The 19,920-nt window shown below is 40.3% G+C and overlaps 1 protein-coding gene across 3 annotated transcripts in view; it reads left to right on the top strand.

Annotated features, from left to right (window-relative positions):
- LOC126198583 (ras GTPase-activating protein 1) overlaps positions 1–19,920 on the top strand; it is a 162,152-nt gene that overhangs the window by 124,941 nt on the left and 17,291 nt on the right. The gene's annotated exons all lie outside the window — the stretch shown is intronic.

Genomic DNA, 19,920 nt, shown 5'->3' with positions numbered 1-19,920 from the left:
TGAACACAATTGCTAAAGTTTCCTTTTCAATATGAGAATACCGCTGCTGAGTGGGAGTTAATGTCTTAGAACTGTAAGCATTGGGTCATTCAGACCCATCCACATATTTATGCACCAACACCACTCCAAGACCATGCTGAAAGGCATCTGTAGCCAACACAAGATACTGACACGGCTGAAAAGTGGCCAGACACGGGGCCAATTGAAGCTTAGACTTAATCAAAGTGAACACTCAGTCACAAGCTGGAAATAAGAAAAAAGGCACATTTATGCAAAAGCACGTGCAAGGGCTGAGCAACAGTGAATGTGTCAGGTTACAACTTATGATAGTGTACAAGATTACCTAGAAACGACTGCTGTTCCTTAATGGATGTCAGCAGCAGCAAAGCCACATTTGCATCAACATGTGGTGCAGTGGCTTGACCCCTGTGCAAGAAGCCTCAAAAGCTAAATACTTAATTGATGGCTGGAAAAACTGAGATTTGGCAAGATTGCACTTGATATTGGTATAGGCCAAAAGATGTATTGATAATGAGAAGGTGCCCAGTAGCATCATCTAAGGGGAGCTGGAGGTATGCTTCCAACAAAGTAACCTTGGAAAAGTAGTGTCCACTTGACAGTTTTGCTGGCAGCTCGTCAGGACAGGGCAAAAGGAATGTATCTATCATGGACAGTGCATTAATCTTGACACTGAAGTAGCCACAGAGGTGAAGCTTACCCATCAACTTCTTAATGATGACCAGTGGTGTAGCCCATTCACTGGAAGAAAAAGGCTGGATGACATTAATGGTCTAATTCAGCCTTGATAGAGTCACGCAATGTGACAGGCACCTGCTGCACCTGAAAGAAACAAGGTCAGGTGGACCCTTTCACGGTAATATGAACCTGAAAACGTAAAATTGAGCCCAGGGGAGAACAGCGAGGAAAACTCATGAGCATAGGAACTCCAATTGCTGATTCGAGACTTGATCTGACACTAAATTTACATCATTGGCAATGGAGAAATCGAAAGTGTTGAATGCATCTAACCTGAACAGATTTGCGGTAAGGGAATGATCCACAACAAAGAAGGTGAGAGGGTGAAAAATATTTGTAAGAGACCAGAGTGGATAGCTGACCCAGGATTGGAATCTGCTATTTATTGAAGTAGTTAACCAACTTCCATGAAACCTGTGTAAGGGAAGGGGAGCCAAAGTCCACGTACGTTAGTGCGTTCACCAAAAGCACTGCAACTCCTATGTCCACTAGTATTTTTGGCAGTTTATTAAACACACGCAAATCAATAAACAACTTGTTCAGAGAAACAGTCATTGTAGAGGTACAGTTTATGTCCATTGGTACTACTGTGTCTGCCACATTTGAAGAGGAGTTACACACTGATGCAATGTGGCCTTTCTTTCGACAGTTGTTGCGAACTGCCCAACACTTAGGGCATGCAACACACTTGTGTTGGACGAAGCAGAACAGGCAAGATGGAAGAGGGGCATGCAGCCACTGTAGTGAAGCGTCCAGTTGGTACTGTGGTCTTAAAAAACGCTTCTGCCCCATGCAGTGCTGAGTCAGAGATTGTACTGCTGCAACAGCTTCCCCATCATCCTGAACACTTGCAGCACATCTAACAGGGGTTGACTGAGCAACTTGCAATATCTCCCCCCTTGCAGCAGTCTGATTGCCTGCGGCCTGTGACACTTCAGAGGACTGTGGTATATTGAGCACATATGTGTCGGATTCTCACATTGAAGTGCTTTTTGACGGACTTCCCTATCCAGGGCTAGACAAATAACATCACACACCATCTGATCAGTGTAGAATTCATGATGGGTTCTTACAACAATGTCTCAACACATGTAATTCTGCAGTGCAGGCTTTGTAAGATTGGTTTGGGCATTTCTGACAACAGTGAAATTCTACATGCGTCTCAGTGACATGCATTCTGTCAAGTGATATGTTGAGAGAAGCTTGCACATTTCATCAAATGATAAGCTTGCTGGTTCTTGCAAAGGCAGAAGTTGGCACAACTGATAAATGCACAGCAAAAGCCAGGAAAGAAAGAAAGCCCTACACAGGTTTGCATCACCCATGCAACAACCTGGAAATGTTGGTGTAACCAGTCTCATAAGAGTTTCAGTCTTCAGCCTGTTCATCGTATGCCGGAAAGGACAATGGTTGCACCGATGGGAGAATAACCTGCCATGAACATGCAGATGCTACTTGATTTGGAGCAGTGGTGAGAGCTTACTGTGGGGCGGCGTATGTTTGGGAAATATATGACGATGCTGTATAAATGTTTGAATGTTGAATCAGTTCCTATTATTTGGAATGTTATTTATGCTGTCTTTCGCCATTCTCAACACTGGCTCTCTAATTACACTTCAGCAACCAGAAAGTGATTTAACAAAACGTGAAGCCTGTAATTAGAATTCCTAGTGCCCACTTCATCTGAGAATACCATTATAGCTGCAGCTTATAGCTCTGAGGAAATAGGAGATTATCCGGGGTTTATAATCAAAAACGATTTTCTAAAATAGTTGAGTATATTCTGAAAGTCACAGATGAAAAACACAAGTATCCATACAACCTAACTAACAGAGCAGTTCAGAGTCTAATGCGTTGATGCAACTATAAATGTCCGAATTAAATGTTAAAATGAATGCTCGCCATAATTTGATGAAAATATTTCATCAAACGCCACGCTAAATAATTGGTAGAATGTCTGTCCCGCGACGGCACGTGAAAATACGACAATACGCAAACTGAAGCTAGATAATGAAAATCATCCCAGAATTAACACTTCACTTGAAAATGATTTCCTGCTTACGCGCATCTCGAGTAACTGAATACGGCATCCGAGGCTGTTTGTAGCAATGATACCGACGCGACGCGACTCCCGACACAGATGGCGTGTTATTCAGCGTCTGGAGAGAACTGGGGCCTTTTCTCCTCACGCAGCATTCTTATATATAAAGCCACGGTGCGGACGGCTAAGAGAACGCCTGATCAAATTGGCTCTCCCGACTAGCTGCTGGGCTAGTAATGCACCACATTAAGTTACCGAATAAATCATAGCTTCTTTTGCTGATGGCCGATGAAGCTCTTAATTTAAATGTGCATTCAGCACGCAGGTAAGTATTGATAGTAAAATTTTGACGTGGCTAAGTTAAATATTTTGGGCGAGAGAATTAATTTAATTACGCTGCACGCAGTAGATGAGTGCTGAACTGGCCCTTTGGAGATATGCTATCGCTATATTTTTATAGGTATTCAAATGAAACTTTTCACATCTTCATAGCTATAGCGGATCTCCAACCTATTTAAATCTAAACATCCTAGCCTTATTTATTAGCCTACTTAATCTATCTTGCTTCCTTAAGTTTTGAGACGAAAACCAGAAAATCATGAATTTCCACTAAAATCTTAATTTGTGAAATCCAAAGTACTGTTTTTATTAAATTATTATGAAAGATGGATCTAAATATAAATTTTGAAGTCTCTAGCTCTTTTCTGTTGCGCCAATGATTTTTACAGAAAAACGTCCAAATTTCAAAAATGGCTAAAGTTATCGAACTGATATTCAACACACATTAATTTAGTATTACTTTTGACATGCTAGAAAAGTTTTAGATTATTTGCTTGATTTTTAAAGTATTGCGCAACATTTATGACGTCAGAGCTAGTTACAGCGGACTGGCTGGCACACAATGGAAAGACTGATGTGAATTTACTACAGCGTGAGTAGGCTGCTTCCCTACACTACTGTTCTGAGAAACCTTGCTGCTGTGTAATGATACATTGGAGTATTTCTTCCATCAAGTCATTCATTTGGTAACTTGTCACTCACTCCAACACATGGAGAAAATATAACTCTCACTCATCGCCAAGTTTGCTACAGCAAGATTAAATACAATGTAGGGAATGTAGTATTTTATAAATAAACACATGAGATACAATGAGGTACAGGTTGTGCTTAGCACTGAATACATTGACTGGGTCACAGTAATATAGGTTACAGAATAGGTCAAGCACTCGTTCGCAATCGCTTAAATAATACTGTTTCTTTGGCAGCTCATCAGAGTGCGCCATGGGACTGACCCAGGTGGCCTCTGTAAGTGGGCCTGTGAACTGTATGGAAGTGCAGTCTCTGAAATTGTGCGCATCGTGAGTGAAAGTACATAAGTTTTAAATGCAGAATTTAATATTTTGGTTTTCTGTCAGCTGATTTTACTTTGAATTCCAATTGGTGCGCAAGAGATTGAATTGAAGGTTTGGTTCCATTTGTTCACATTACATTTGACCAAAACTTCCAAGAACATTTTTATAGAACTTACACCAGGATGTGTAAATTATTGTGTTTTTTACGTGTACCGTTCTTAAAGGTGCATGAGTTGCCATTAAGTTTTCTGTCTCAGTTGTCCCCCATTCTCTTTTGTAGCATGAGTGTAGTAGTCTGCGTTTTTTGCAACATTCTTGGGGGTACCATTAAACCAAGGTGATTCTTTGTGCCTTATATTACCATATTACATATTTACCGAAACTACAGTGTTATAATGTCCTAGTGCCTTAATCCCAGTTGTTCTGCATTGTCATGGCTGAACTAAAGAATTTTAGTTCATCTTTTAAGATGTCTATTAGTGACTGTCTATCAGTCCTACTCTGCTAGGTTTGTTGGTATCCATTTTTTCTTGATGATCACCATCCCTGTAATAGAATTTTTTGCATCTAATACCTCTGTTTGTAGCCAGGACACCTACAATATGTCATTTGTGTGTGGGCTGCCAGATTTACTCAGTATCGCTTCATAAGACTATTTATCCTTACTGACTGTAATGTAAGTGTAGAATAATGACTGTTACTTGGAAAATAAAAGTCTTCATCTACTAATACCATGTGCACAGGTTATTTCTGCACTATTAAGTTTGGCTGACTTCAAATGACTTTACGACCAGTCCAGTGGTTATTAGAAATACCCAGTTACTGGTCTAAATCCACTATCCCAGTTTTTCTTGTCGATATAATTTTTCTGTCAGATCATTTTGGGCCTGAGTAAACCTAATGTTTCTGCTCGTTGCTATTAATGCTTCACCCCATGTGGAATCTAATCTAGCTTTCCAATCTACTGTATATTCCACTTGATGTCGAAAATTTCCCTTCTGTCACAAATTCAGGCTAGAGCCAACTCTCAGTCCTTAATGTGATATTGGTTTACTGGGGAGATGGATTTCTGGGACTTAACAGCTAATATCTTAGAAGTCTCATTCTGTGTATTTACTATTAACTTTGTTGTAATTTATTTACAAGATTGCAGTTTTTCTAATAGGATCTTGGAGTTTCACTTAAACTATGGAAAGAACAATGTGCATTCCATCAGTTGCTTACTAAAATTTGCATAACATAATCATGATATTTAGTTTTAAGTGTTAAGGTGGTGGTTTCTTAGAATAGAGTATTCTAGCTGTAACAGATATATTCAGCACTGTGTAATAGTTTCAGGAACACATTATTTTAATACTTATCACAAATACGGTTTTGTACTATGCACTGTGCATTAGGTAAGTAGGTTGGAGAGTTAGTTTGTAATAGCAAAAAATAAATAATGTTTGCCATTGAATGGCTTAACTCATTAGAAAATGCTTTGAAACATCGTGCAGTCGTGCAGTGGGTAAGACACTGGGCGAGCTCTTTGGCGTTGCATGGTTCATATCCACTTCCCCTTATCTGAGTTTAGGTTTGCCACAGTTAGCCCTAAACTGGCTGAGGTGACTGCTAGTATGGTTCCTTGGAAAGATGATGGCAGATTTCCTACCCCATCCTTGTCCGAGTTTAGGTTTGCCATGGTTAGGCCTAAACTGGCTGAGGTGACTGCTAGTATGGTTCCTTGGAAAGATGATGGCAGATTTCCTACCCCATCCTTGTCCGAGTTTAGGTTTGCCGTGGTTAGGCCTAAACTGGCTGAGGTGACTGCTAGAATGGTTCCTTGGAAAAGACGATGGCAGATTTCCTACCCCATCCTTATCCTATCTGAGTTTTAACTCTGTCTCTGATGACCTTATTGTCAGTGAGATATTAAACCCTAAACTTTTCACATGCCTTCAGAAGGAGACAGATAAACTAATTTTAATCAGTACCATTCAAATTTTGATTACATTAGAAATAATAGATTCACCTGTTGTGTGAAATCCATACATACACTATGTGATCAAATGTATCTGGACACCCCCAAAAACATAAGTTTTTCATATTAGGTGCTTTTTACTGCCACCTACTGCCAGGTACTCCATATCAGTGACTTCGGTAGTCATTAAACATCGTGAGAGAGCAGAATGGGGTGCTTCGCAGAACTCATGACTTCGAATGTGGTCAGGTGATTGGGTGCCACTTCTGTCATATATCTGTACACAAGATTTCCACACTCCTAAACATCCGTAGGTCCACTGCTTCTGATGTGATAGTGAAGTAGAAATGTGAAGGGACACATACAGCGCAAAAGCTTACAGGCCGACCTCGTCTGTTGACTGACAGAGACTGCTGACAGTTGAAGAGGGTCTTAGTGTGTAACAGGCAGACATCTATCTAGACCATAACACAGGAGTTCCAACCTACATTAGGATCCATGGCAAGTACTATGACAGTTAGGCGGGAGGTGAGAAAACTTGGATCTTATGGTCGAGCAGCTGTTCATAAGCCACACATCATGCAGGTAAATGCCAAACAATGCCTAGGTGTAAGGAGCATAAACATTGGATGATCAAACAGTGGAAAAACGTTGTGTGGAGTGATGAATCACTGTACACAATGTGGTGATCCTATGGCAGGGTATGGGTATAGCAAATGCCTGGTGAATGTCATCTGCCACCGTGTGTAGTGCCAACAGTAAAATTCGGAGGCAGTTGTGTAATGGTGTGGTAGTTTTTTTCATGGAGAGGGGCTTGCACCCCTTGTTATTTTGCATGACTCTATCACAGCACAGGCCTACATTGGCGTTTTAAGCACCTTCTTGCTTCCCACTGTTGTGAAGAGCAATTCGGGGATGGCGACTGCATCTTTCAACATGATCGAGCACCTGTTCATAATGCATGGCCTGTGGCAGAATGGTTGCACAACAACTACTTCCCTGTAATGAACTGGCCTGCACACAGTCCTGACCTGTATCCTACAGAACACCTTTGGGATGTTTGGGAACGCAGACTTCGTGCCAGGCCTCACCAACCAGCATCAATACCTCTCCTCAGTGCAGCACTCTGTGAAGAATGGGCTGCCGTTCCCCAAGAAACCTTCCAGCACCTGATTGATAGTATGCTTGCGAAAGTGGAACCTCTCATCAAGGCTAAGGCTGGACCAACATCGTATTGAATTCCAGCATTACCGATAGAGGGCGCCACGAACTTCTAAGTCATTTTCAGCCAGGTGTCCAGATACTTTTGATCACATAGTGTATAATAAAAGTGTGTGTGTGTGTGTGTGTGTGTGTGTGTGTGTGTGTGTGTGTGTGTGTGTGTGTGTGTTTGGTACACATATTTATAATTGTCAGACAACTATCAGTGTTGGGGTAAGAACCACCTACCTATAGTAGTTCAGAAAATAAGATGTCATAAACACCGAGGTGCATGAAAACCTTCCATACCATGTGTGAAGTTTTAAACACATTTATTCTTTACTACTAAGATAATCCTACAGTTGAGTCAACTTAAGGAAATCCCTGACACGTGATGGTGCTTTTGACAGCTTTCAACTGCGAAAAGCAAGTAAGTGTAGACGAAAACAGTATGTCTATTGAGCTATGAAGAGATGTTGCCATGGGGAAAAAAAGGTTCAGATGGCTCTGAGCACTATGGGACTTAGCTGCTGTGGTCATTAGTCCCCTAGAACTTAGAACTACTTAAACTTAACTAACCTAAGGACATCACACACATCCATGCCCGAGGCAGGATTAGCACACTGGACTCGCATTCGGGAGGACGACGGTTCAATCCCGTCTCCGGCCATCCTGATTTAGGTTTTCCGTGATTTCCCTAAATCGTTTCAGGCAAATGCCGGGATGGTTCCTTTGAAAGGGCACGGCCGATTTCCTTTCCAATCCTTCCCTAACCCGAACTTGCGCTCCGTCTCTAATGACCTCATTGTCGACGGGACGTTAAACACTAACCACCACCACCACCGAGGCAGGATTCGAACCTGCGACTGTAGCGGTCTCGCGGTTCCATACTGTAGCGCCTAGAACTGCTCGGCCACTTCGGCCGGCGTTGCCATGGAGACTGCACAAAATTGCATTGTAGACGTGTGAAGCAGCTGCACCCTGTGTACAGAAACTATCAGGGATACTGTACTTACACATTTGTATGTTGTGCATATCTCTTTGTACGACTGTTTCATAATTTCAGAGGTGTTTTCGCAAATACTTGCAAATGAAACATTTTTGATATCATACTACAAACACAGTTCATTTTTTGTTTTCATTTTTGATATAAAATTGGCAAAATGAATACCCAGGCAATAACAGATTTGACAGTTAGTCTAGTGAATAAAACACTCTTGTTATTTCACTCTTTACATGAACTGTGAACAAAAGTTCAACCTATGCACTTTTCAGAACGTCATGTCATTCACCCATAGAGCTCAGCGGACATACAACAAATCTTTGGCTGTATTTAAAAGCAGAATCTTCAATTATTTCACGTGATAATCCATACGTATTGTAAAAGTGTGTGTACATATATATGTATGTATGTACCACATCTCCTCCTAAACCACTGGATTGATTTCAACAAAACTTGGTACACATATCACTTATTGTCTGGAAAGAACCACTGTGGGGTAATAGCCACCTACCTCTCAAAGGATTAAGAGCAGGGGTTAAAAAGAAGTGCAGCTCATGATATGCAAACAGCCAGACTATATTCATCCAGTATTTGAGAATGCGAGCACTCAGTTGCTTGCAGCTTGCAACAAACTTTACTCACAATTGAAGTATCTTCGAGACTTTTTCTCACTAATAGCACCACAAAATGATGAAAAGAATAAAGTTTATTGCTTACTACATTTTTAGTTCATGTAGCCAAACTGCCACATCAGGCATGATGATTTAATTTATTACTTCTTTTCTAATAACTCTGTTTACAACACATTTTGCTTGATGGTATTCACAAATACCACTGAATGTACCTGCAAAATTATATCATTGCACAACACACAGTTCAGGAGATATGATGCCTTTACCATTGAGGTGTGTAAATGCAAAACTGCAGGGCAAAATTTGCTAGAAATGCTGGTGACGTATGTGTACAAATATCTGTGAAATATTTTAAATGTATGTGACACACATATGCGGGCAAAGGTGAGGGCAAGAAGCCCCTCGTATACTCTTGAGTTGATTTCAGCCAAACTTGGTACACATATTATTTACTATCTGGAAAGAAATGGTAAGGGAGTAGGAGCCAACAATCCTGCTGCAGTGGGGGTGAGAAGAGGGGAGGAGGGAGGGGGAAGGAGGAAGTCGACACGATAGTGAGGAGATGGAGATGGATAGAGAGAGGGAGAGGAGGAAATGGACAGATATAGGGGCGAAGAGGAAATGGACAGACACAGAGGAACAAGGAGAGGCAGAGATGGAAAGAAAAGATGAGGAGATGGAAAGAAAGAGGGGTGTAGGTGCAAATGGACAGAGAGAGGGGAAGGAGATGGTCAGAGAGTGGGATGTGTGGAAGAGGTAGAAAGAGAGAGAGGGGGCAGGAGGAGATGGACAGATCGGGGGGGGGGGGGAGTATATGGAATAATAGAAGATTAGAATAAGTACATACCCAGGTAACACTGCATACCCAGCTAGTGTAAAAAAACACGTAAAACAATACAATAATCATCTAATATTGCTTTAGAAAATTAAATGGTGCTGACACACATTTCATAATAGACTGATACGGTAGCACCCAGCTGTAGCTTCTTTGACAGTCAAGAGTGCCGATTCTTCTGATTATTTAATTGTTTATGCCAAGAGGTTGCTGACACTGCGTGTATTTTTATCATAAACGCAGAGCAAGGGAAAGCATGAATAAAATGTCTTTAATAAGGTATTTTTTCATTCCACAACTTATATCTGTCTTAAAAATTGCATTAACAATAATGGAAGTTTCTGGAAGGAACAGTATGTTTGCATTATTAGGCTGTAATTCCTCTATGGTGGTGCGGCCTTCATTCCAAAGACTACCATGACGCAGATGTCACCACTAATCTTTACTGAGCTAGCCTCTTCCTCTCTGCATCACTATTGCAAACTTACACCCATTTTAACCAGCTTACTACATTCGTCTCTCTCTCTCTCTCTCTCTCTCTCTCTCTCTCTCTCTCTCTCAACAATTTTTACATAACACACTTCTAATTATTAGCAAATTAACATTACCTTGGTGTGTCCTTTCAACTGATTCCTTCTTTTAGTCAAGTTGTGCCATAAATTTTTGTTTTTACCAGTTTGATTCAGTACACCTTCTTTAGTTACCCAGTCTACCCATATAATTTTTAGCATTCTTATGTAATGAGAGGCATAGAAAAACACAGAGAAACCCATTTTGCCTCCAAACTGCTACTTATGCTATTTGATGTTTTTCCTGTAAAAGGTTATCTGCACCATTCCTTTTCCTGTTTGTCTGTGTTTTTCATCAAGGACAGTAGGGTCCACATGATACACCATCTCCTCGCTATCCCTATGTCCCAAGAAGACTTTGACCAGGAACTTAACACAGTAAAAACAATAGCAACAAATAATGAATTTAACCCCAACATCATTGATAAAATTGTAGGTAAAATGAAGAAGAAGCAAGCCAGGTTCCTACTGTCCCCAATGAAAAATACAGTCAAACTGGAAAAGAAAAGGTGCAGATTACCTTTTATAGGGAAAACATCAAATAACATAAGTAATATTTTGAAGGCAAAGGATTTCTCTGTGTTTTTCTATGTCTCTCAGACAATAGGTAGTTGCTTGTTCAATGCAGAAGACAAGCAGCCAGCCATCTCAAAAAGTGGAGTTTATAAAATCACATACCATGACTGTCACTCTTGCTACATTGTGCAGACGGGGAGGTCTATCTGTACTAGGCTTAAAGGACACCACAGAAGCTGGAGATTGATTGAAAAAGCCTGAACAAGAACCACAAATACATGATCAATGTACAAGTCCTACACACAGAGGAAAAGGGGGCTAAACTCAACCAATTAGAAATTTTAGAAATTAAGACAGATGTTTACACCCCACACCTATTGTTAAATGAGCAAACCCAATTCAATTATTCACCTCTCTTGGATGAGATCACAACCCCAGGATAGCAACAGAACTTTGGATCCCATTCCTTTGTAGTTAAAAAGTTCTTGGTTGATGCATAACTTTAGTCCTGTCATGTTAGTGTAGTTGCTGAATTGTGTAATAATGTATGTCATTTGTTAAAAAATGGTATTGAAGTAATTTTCCATTAAGCTATAGATTGATACTTTAAGAAGTTAAGATGATTATCTTTGCCTTGTCATCATGTTTATCTGCACATTATCATCTTTGGAAATGTGTAATGTACTTGAAAATGGGCTTATAACCCAAAACCTAGATTGTACAGTAACATTAATAATAAAATTGTGAAATAACGCAAAAAAACAGTGTTTGTTTGGTTAAGAAACTGATAAGTTTAGTCAAATGAGGAGTTTGTGTCATTCTGAGGATGAAGAATATCATAATCGGTTTGTTGTGCAGATTATAACCTCAAAAACTAATTCATTCAAGTAACAAGGATGGCGTATCTTATGCTTAAAGTCACTGTAACATAACTTTTTTAGCTGTGGTGGGTGGACATTAGCTGTCTACAAACTATTATTACTGCTTACTCCTGTTTTTATGCCAGTAGAATGATGGGTCTGTTTCATGAAGTGGTTTGCAGATGTGATATATGTACATTTTTTCCACTTTTCAGTGCTTTAAGTGTTCAGAATATCTTATGACGTATTTCTGCACAACTTCAAATAACATCAGCAAAACAGTTTCGAGTACTTATGGAGGTGTGGTTCGAGTTCTATTGAAAAATCCGATACATTAAAGGTGCAGCTCTGACTCAAGTAAAACTAGAAGTGACACTTTGATATTTGACACTTGGTAATTACATCTTTCCAATAGCCAGGCCTATACCATGTTCTGAAAAGTACAGTTCCAAAGTTCTTGTGTGATAAATTGGATGCCATTTATGATGCCCTAAATACTAATATAAAAGCTAACATTTTCACTCTAGCATCCCAAAAATGGTTTCTTTCTTTCTCAAGTCCACTGGGAAAATGTTTAAAGTACAGCGAAGTTTACAGTACTCGCCACTTTCTTTTCGAGACAGCCCTATACCTCATTTACCTGCATTTGGTGTCGTTTTAATAGCAAAGATTGCATTGCAGTATTTGTATACATACGCAAAGTGTCATGGTATCCATTTGGAAGTTAAAATCTAACCAACTTCATACATAGAATAGATTCTAACCTAACCTCCTCAAGTCCACCAAAAACTGATGAATGAGATTACAAGCACCGTGACCAAGCTGTCAGCCATTGTTATCATGCTACCTCAGGCAATGGCATCTGACGACCATTGTAGGTGCCACTGTGAATGCGGCCTAAACGGGAGTTGACTGAGTGACTTCCAATACCTCCCCCCATGCAGCAATCTGATCACCTGCAGCCCCTGACACTTCAAAGGACTGTGCTATATTGAGCACATCCATAAGCGATGGATTCTCGCATTGAAGTGCTTTTTCATGCATTTTCCTCTCTGGGCCAGACTAATAACAACATTACATGCCACGTGATCTGTCTAGGATTCATTATGGCTACTAGTGACAAATTTACAACGATGGCTCAACCCATGCTATTCTGCAGGCCAGCCTTTGTAAGATTAGTTTGGGCATTTCTGACAATGATAAAACTTTACACGCATCCCAATGACATGCACTCTGTCACAGTAATAGGTTGAGAGAAGCTTGCACATTTCATCAAATGAAAAGATTTCTAGTTCTTGTAAAGGCGCAAGTTGGCCCAACAACTAATAAATGCATGGCAAAAGCCAGGAAAGAAAGAAAGCACTACACAGGTATGCATCGCCCACGTGAAAAACCATGAAATGATGGCGTGACCATGTCTTGTAGGTGTCCCAAGCTTCAGCCAGTTCATCATATACCGGAAAGGGCTAAGTTGCACTGATAGGAGACTAACCTGGCATGAACACACAGATGCCACTTGATTTAGAGTGGTAACGAGAGCCTGCTTTTGATCCATGAAACCTTGCTGCTGGGTAATAATTAATTGTAGTATTTCTTACATCAAGATGTTTGTTGGGAGGCCTAACACTGACACCAATACATGGAGAAAACATATCCCTCACTCATTGCCAAGTTTGCTATAGCAAGAACAAACATGATTTATGGAACATAGTACTTTATAGGGTAACACATAAGATACAATGAAGTACAGGTTTCTACATCTACATCTACATCCATACTCCGCAAGCCACCTGACGGTGTGTGGCAGAGGGTACCTTGAGTACCTCTATCGGTTCTCCCTTCTATTCCAGTCTCGTATTGTTCGTGGAAAGAAGGATTGTCGGTATGCTTCTGTGCGGGCTCTAATCTCTCTGATTTTATCCTCATGGCCTCTTCGCGAGATATACGTAGGAGGGAGCAATATACTGCGTGACTCTTTGGTGAAGGTATGTTCTCGAAACTTTAACAAAAGCCCGTACCGAGCTACTGAGCGTCTCTCCTGCAGAGTCTTCCACTGGAGTTTATCTATCATCTCCGTAACGCTTTCGCGATTACTAAATGATCCTGTAACGAAGCGCGCTGCTCTCCATTGGATCTTCTCTATCTCTTCTATCAACCCTATCTGGTACGGATCCCACACTGCTGAGCAGTATTCAAGCAGTGGGCGAACAAGCGTACTGTAACCTACTTCCTTTGCTTTCGGATTGCATTCCCTTAGGATTCTTCCAATGAATCTCTGTCTGGCATCCGCTTTACCAATGATTAATTTTATATTATCATTCCATTTTAAATCACTCCTAATGCGTACTCCCAGATAATTTATGGAATTAACTGCTTCCAGTTGCTGACCTACTATTTTGTAGCTAAAAGATAAGGGATCTATCTTTCTATGTATTTGCAGCACATTACACTTGTCTACATTGAGATTCAATTGCCATTCCCTGCACCATGCGTCAATTCACTGCAGATCCCCCTGCATTTCAGTACAATTGTCCATTGTTACAACCTCTCGATACACCACAGCATCATCTGCAAAAAGCCTCAGTGAACTTCCGATGTCATCCACAAGGTCATTTATGTATATTGTGAATAGCAACGGTCCTATGACACTCCTCTGCGGCACACCTGAAATGACTCTTACTTCGGAAGACTTCTCTCCATTGAGAATGACATGCTGCGTTCTGTTATCTAGGAACTCTTCAATCCAATCAAACAATTGGTCTGATAGTCCATATGCTCTTACTTTGTTCATTAAACGACTGTGGGGAACTGTATCGAACGCCTTGCGGAAGTCAAGAAACACGGCATCTACCTGTGAACCCGTGTCTATGGCCCTCTGAGTCTCGTGGACGAATAGCGCGAGCTGGGTTTCACACGACCGTCTTTTTCGAAACCCATGCTGATTCCTACAGAGTAGATTTCTAGTCTCCAGAAAAGTCATTATATTCGAACATAATACGTGTTCCAAAATTCTACAACTGATCGATGTTAGAGATATAGGTCTATAGTTCTGAACATCTGTTCGACGTCCCTTCTTGAAAATGGGGATGACCTGTGCCCTTTTCCAATCCTTTGGAACGCTACGCTCTTCTAGAGACCTACGGTACACCGCTGCAAGAAGGGGGGCAAGTTCCTTCGCGCACTCTGTGTAAAATTGAACTGGTATCCCATCAGGTCCAGCGGCCTTTCCTCTTCTGAGCGATTTTAATTGTTTCTCTATCCCTCTGTCATCTCTTTCGATATCTACCATTTTGTCATCTGTGTGACGATCTAGAGAAGGAACTACAGTGCAGTCTTCCTCTGTGAAACAGCTTTGGAAAAAGACATTTAGTATTTCGGCCTTTATTCTGTCATCCTCTGTTTCAGTACCATTTTGGTCACAGATTGTCTGGACATTTTGTTTTGATCCACCTACCGCTTTGACATAAGACCAAAATTTCTTAGGATTTTCTGCCAAGTCAGTACATAGAACTTTACTTTCGAATTCATTGAACACCTCTCGCATAGCCCTCCTCACACTACATTTCGCTTCGTGTAATTTTTGTTTGTCTGCAAGGCTTTGGCTATGTTTATGTTTGCTGTGAAGTTCCCTTTGCTTCCGCAGCAGTTTTCTAACTTGGTTGTCGTACCACAGTGGCTCTTTTCCATCTCTTACGATCTTGCTTGGCACATACTCATCTAACGCGTATTGTACGATGGTTTTGAACTTTCTCCACTGATCCTCAACACTATCTGTCCTTGGGACAAAACTTTTGTGTTGAGCCATCAGGTACTCTGTAATCTGCTATTTGTCACTTTTGCTAAACAGAAAAATCTTCCTACCTTTTTTAATATTTCTATTTACAGCTGAAATCATCGATGCAGTAACTGCTTTATGATCGCTGATTCCCTGTTCTGCGTTAACTGTTTCAAATAGTTCGGGTCTGTTTGTCACCAGAAGGTCTAATATGTTATCGCCATGAGTCGGTTCTCCGTTTAACTGCTCGAGGTAGTTTTCAGATGAAGCACTTAAAAAATTTCACTGGATTCTTTGTCCCTGCCACCCGTTATGAACGTTTGAGTCTCCCAGTCTATATCCGGCAAATTAAAATCTCTACCCAGAACTATAACATGGTGGGAAAATCTACTCGAAATATTTTCCAAATTATCCTTCAGGTGCTCAGCCACAACAGCTGCTGAGCCAGGGGGCCTATAGAGACATCCAATTACCATGTCTGAGCCTGCTTTAACCGTGACCTTCACCCAAATTATTTCACATTTCGGACCTCCGTCAATTTCCTTCAATACTATTGCACTTCTTATCACTATAAACACGCCTTGTGTAGAACTGTACACTTTGACTCGACAACAGTAATACAAGTTACAGAATAGACTGAGCACTCATTTGCGAGCGCTTAAATAATACTGTTTCTTTGGCGGTTCACCAGAGCACACCAGGGGGCTGACCCAGGTGGCATCTATAAGCGGGCCTGTGAACTTTATGGACACACAATCTCTGAAATTGCACTTTTCCTGAATAAAGGTACATTACAGGATGCTTGGAAATTGGTTGAGCTACCATCTGATATGATTCCAATACAAAATGTATGAAGTGTATAAAAAGAAGACAACTGATGAGAAGCAATTTTTTAAAGCTGGTTTGGTTGCAAAGGGATGTAGTCAAGTAGAAGGCACAGAGTGTAATGATATTAATAGTCCTGTTTCGACTTTTGAAATAATTCATGCATTGATAAAACCATTTTTGAGAAAAATTGGCATATTGATCAGTATGATGTGAAGAGTAGGTACATACGTGCATAGCAAACGAAAGGAAAAAGGATATGCGCTCCAGCCAGAAAGTTTCATCAAGAGAGACAAAGTTTGATTTTAAGTTAAGCAAGTAAATATATGATATGAAACAAAATGCTGAAATGATCATTTAAATAACTCGTTACAAAAATTAGGATTTGTACAAAATGGTATAGAGCTATGTGTATACAAATTAAGTGTAAAGGCAGGGAAAGTTAATCTGCCATTATATGTGGATGACATGCTTACATTTGCACTGGATGACATGCTTACATTTGCACAGAATGAAGAGATAAGGCAAAAGGTGAAAACTCTTCTAGAAAGTCACTTTGAAACCAAGCACATGGGCACGGTGTCACACATTAGGAGAGAAATTTGAAAACGGTGAATATGGAACAATTAGTCTTTCTCTGAGGGAATATGTTAATCAACTGCTTGACAGATTCAGACTTCAGAATGCTTAGGAATCGAGACCCCAATAGAAATGAAACCAAATTTCATTGAAGAGAAGTGTGACAATGAAGTTAAAAACCCTCCGTATTTTGAGCCTTTATCTTTCACAAGGCACATGACCAGACATAGCTTTCTCGGTGGCGAAGTTGTCATTATATTGTTCAAAATTTAATGTGAACCATTGTAATCCAGAAAAACAAAAAGGATACTAAGAAATGTGAAAGAAACAGCACTCTACAAACTTACATCAAATACTTGCAGCATTTGCTGATGCTGATTGTGCTACTTACAAAGATGATTGAAAAAGTATTACCAGGTATGTGATAATTCTGGCAGAATCTCCAGTCTGTTGGAAGAGTATGAACAAACTGCAATTGCATAGAGCATAGTGCAAGTAGAATAGGTGCCGTGGCAGCCTGCACAGATGGTATGGATGAGAGAGTTACTGAAGAGCCTTGACTAAAAGAACTGATTGGAGTCAAGCAGCGTTTCGATAATCAAGCCACAGTTATACACACCAAGAACCATACAGATAAATCAAGAAAATAACATTAAAAAAATTGTCATGAAATGCCATTTAATCAGGGAGACTGACATTCAGTACATTTCAATGAATAAAAATCAAGCTGACCTTTTAACAAAGCCACTGAATCAGAATATTCGTGAATGTCATTGTAAGAATATTTTATTTTTTAAATATGTAAAATAAGGGAAAGGCAATCTTTCATCTATAATGGATCAATGCGTGGAGCTCAGAAACACTTAAGATTCAGTTTTTACAGTTTCTAACCCACAATTCAACAGAAACTAACATTTTGATTACACAGAAAGGGCATATGAGTAGAGAGACCGGACGGTTCAAATTACTGGGCATTCAGATAGACAGTAAGCTGTCATGGCAAGCCCATGTTCAGGATCTCGTTTAAAGACTAAGTGCTGCTTTATTTACCATTAGAATAGTATCTGAAATAAGGGATAGTTCAACAGGAAAAGTAGTGTACTTAGCTCATTTTTATTTACTAATGACATATAGTATTATTTTTCGAGCTAACTCTTCTGATTCAAAGAGAGTATTTTTGGCTCATAAACGGGTGGTTCGAGCAATGCGTGGTGTAAGTTCATGAATCTCTTGTGAACCCCTGTTCAGTAGTCTGGGAATTCTGACTGGCTTCTCAATACATATTTTCTTTAATGTCATGTGTTGCTAACAATATCAGCTTATTCCCAAGGATTAGCAGCCTTCATTCAGTTAATATCAGGCAGAAATCCAATCTGCATTTGGAATGCACCTCCTTGACATTTTTGAAGGAAGGTATGCATTATTGTGCTGCATCCATTTTCAGTAAGCTGCCACAAGAATTCAAAAATTTTTATCAGTGATCTGCGCACTTTCATGTCTAAACTGAAGAGTTCCCTGATGGCTTACTCCTTCTATTCTGTTCAGTAACTCTGGAAAAAAATTAAAAAATCAAGCTAATTTCTGTGTTGAACCAATTATTGAAAGCAGTTGCCTGAGTTGATAGAGGTGCAGAGGGAGTAGGGAAGGCTGGAAGGAGGGAGTAGGGGGAAAGAGCAGGTCTTTGGACAGATGATTCCATCATTCAACAAAACAAAAGGAGTACAGAGGGTAGAGCAAAAACAGGTGCTGGATACTGAAAGAAGGAGAAAGGGGGGAAGGGGGATACGAAGATGAAAAGGGAGAAAGGTAGGGAGCAGATAAGGGAGAGGGGTTGAAAAGGGGTGACGGGGGGGGGGGGGGAAGAGAGAGGGGGGGGAGAATTAGTCTTGCTGGGGCCATGGGAATGTGTTTACTTCTGCTAGAAAAAGAGCTAATGCTCGAAAGCTAGTGTAAATGTCGTTTCCTGTTATGTGTTAATGTGCTCCAGGCATTGATTGCTGAATGCCGTTTCCTGTTATGCGTTACTGTGCTCCATGTATTGATCATTGTAGGTGTGTGGCTGCCTTTCCATTATTTTATTCTTTGTCCGTTTTACATCTGAAATGATATACATGGCTAATTTTAGATATTTTGAGGAAAGAAGTGTTTAAAGTTAAACAAGTGGAGGAGAGATCTTTACATATTCTATATTTGTGACATGACTGAATTATCTTTGATGTTTAAAAAAATAAAATTTTGTTTTGTTAAGAAGATGTTTTGTTTTCTTTGCTTTGATGGTGTATGCAGTTTGTTTCCCCTCTCTCAGTACATATTAATGTGGGTAGTATGGCCGCTTTGTTGTACTCCAATAAAGGCCTTACTGAGACCTTCAGCATACTGGGCATGGGAATCCATCCCTTCAGATATGACGTCCACAGATGGCCAAACTATATAGGAGGGGATTTTTGGTTTGGAAGGTATGATACCTGTCAAAATGCAGGTGCTGTTGATGGTTAGTGAGCTTGATATGGACAGAAGTACTGATCGAGCCATCAGAGAAGTGGAGGTGAACAACTTGAAAGGTAGCACATTGTACTGAAGAGAACCAGATGAAGAAAAGGGGAGGTAAGGTGTTCAGGCTGTGGGGAATGAAGATGTCTTGGCCATAGGTCCAGGTCACAAAGATCTCATCAGTGAACTAGACAAGGGGTTTGAGCTTGGAAGACTGGAAAGGTTTCTTCTCCATGGCCTACATACAAGTTGACATATGAGCATGCTGTATGGGTGTCATGCATGTGCCACAGATTTGTTCGTATATTTTCCTATCAAAAGAGAAGTAGTTATGCGTGAGGATGTAATTGGTGACATATATTCAGTATCTCGTGTGTTATCCAAGAATTTCTACAAGGCATTTTCTTGCATATTAGACCCTATTGCTGTCTTCACTATTTCATCTGTTAAAGCTACACAATGGCCTTCTATACATTTATATTCTTGTTCTTTGTCCCTATGAAAGAAACATGAAATCTGTAAGTCAT

This window comes from Schistocerca nitens, chromosome 8, assembly GCF_023898315.1.
Source record: "Schistocerca nitens isolate TAMUIC-IGC-003100 chromosome 8, iqSchNite1.1, whole genome shotgun sequence".
Taxonomy (NCBI): domain Eukaryota; kingdom Metazoa; phylum Arthropoda; class Insecta; order Orthoptera; family Acrididae; genus Schistocerca; species Schistocerca nitens.
The sequence above is the reverse complement of the archived record's forward strand: the minus strand, read 5'-3'. Positions and strand labels throughout refer to the sequence as shown.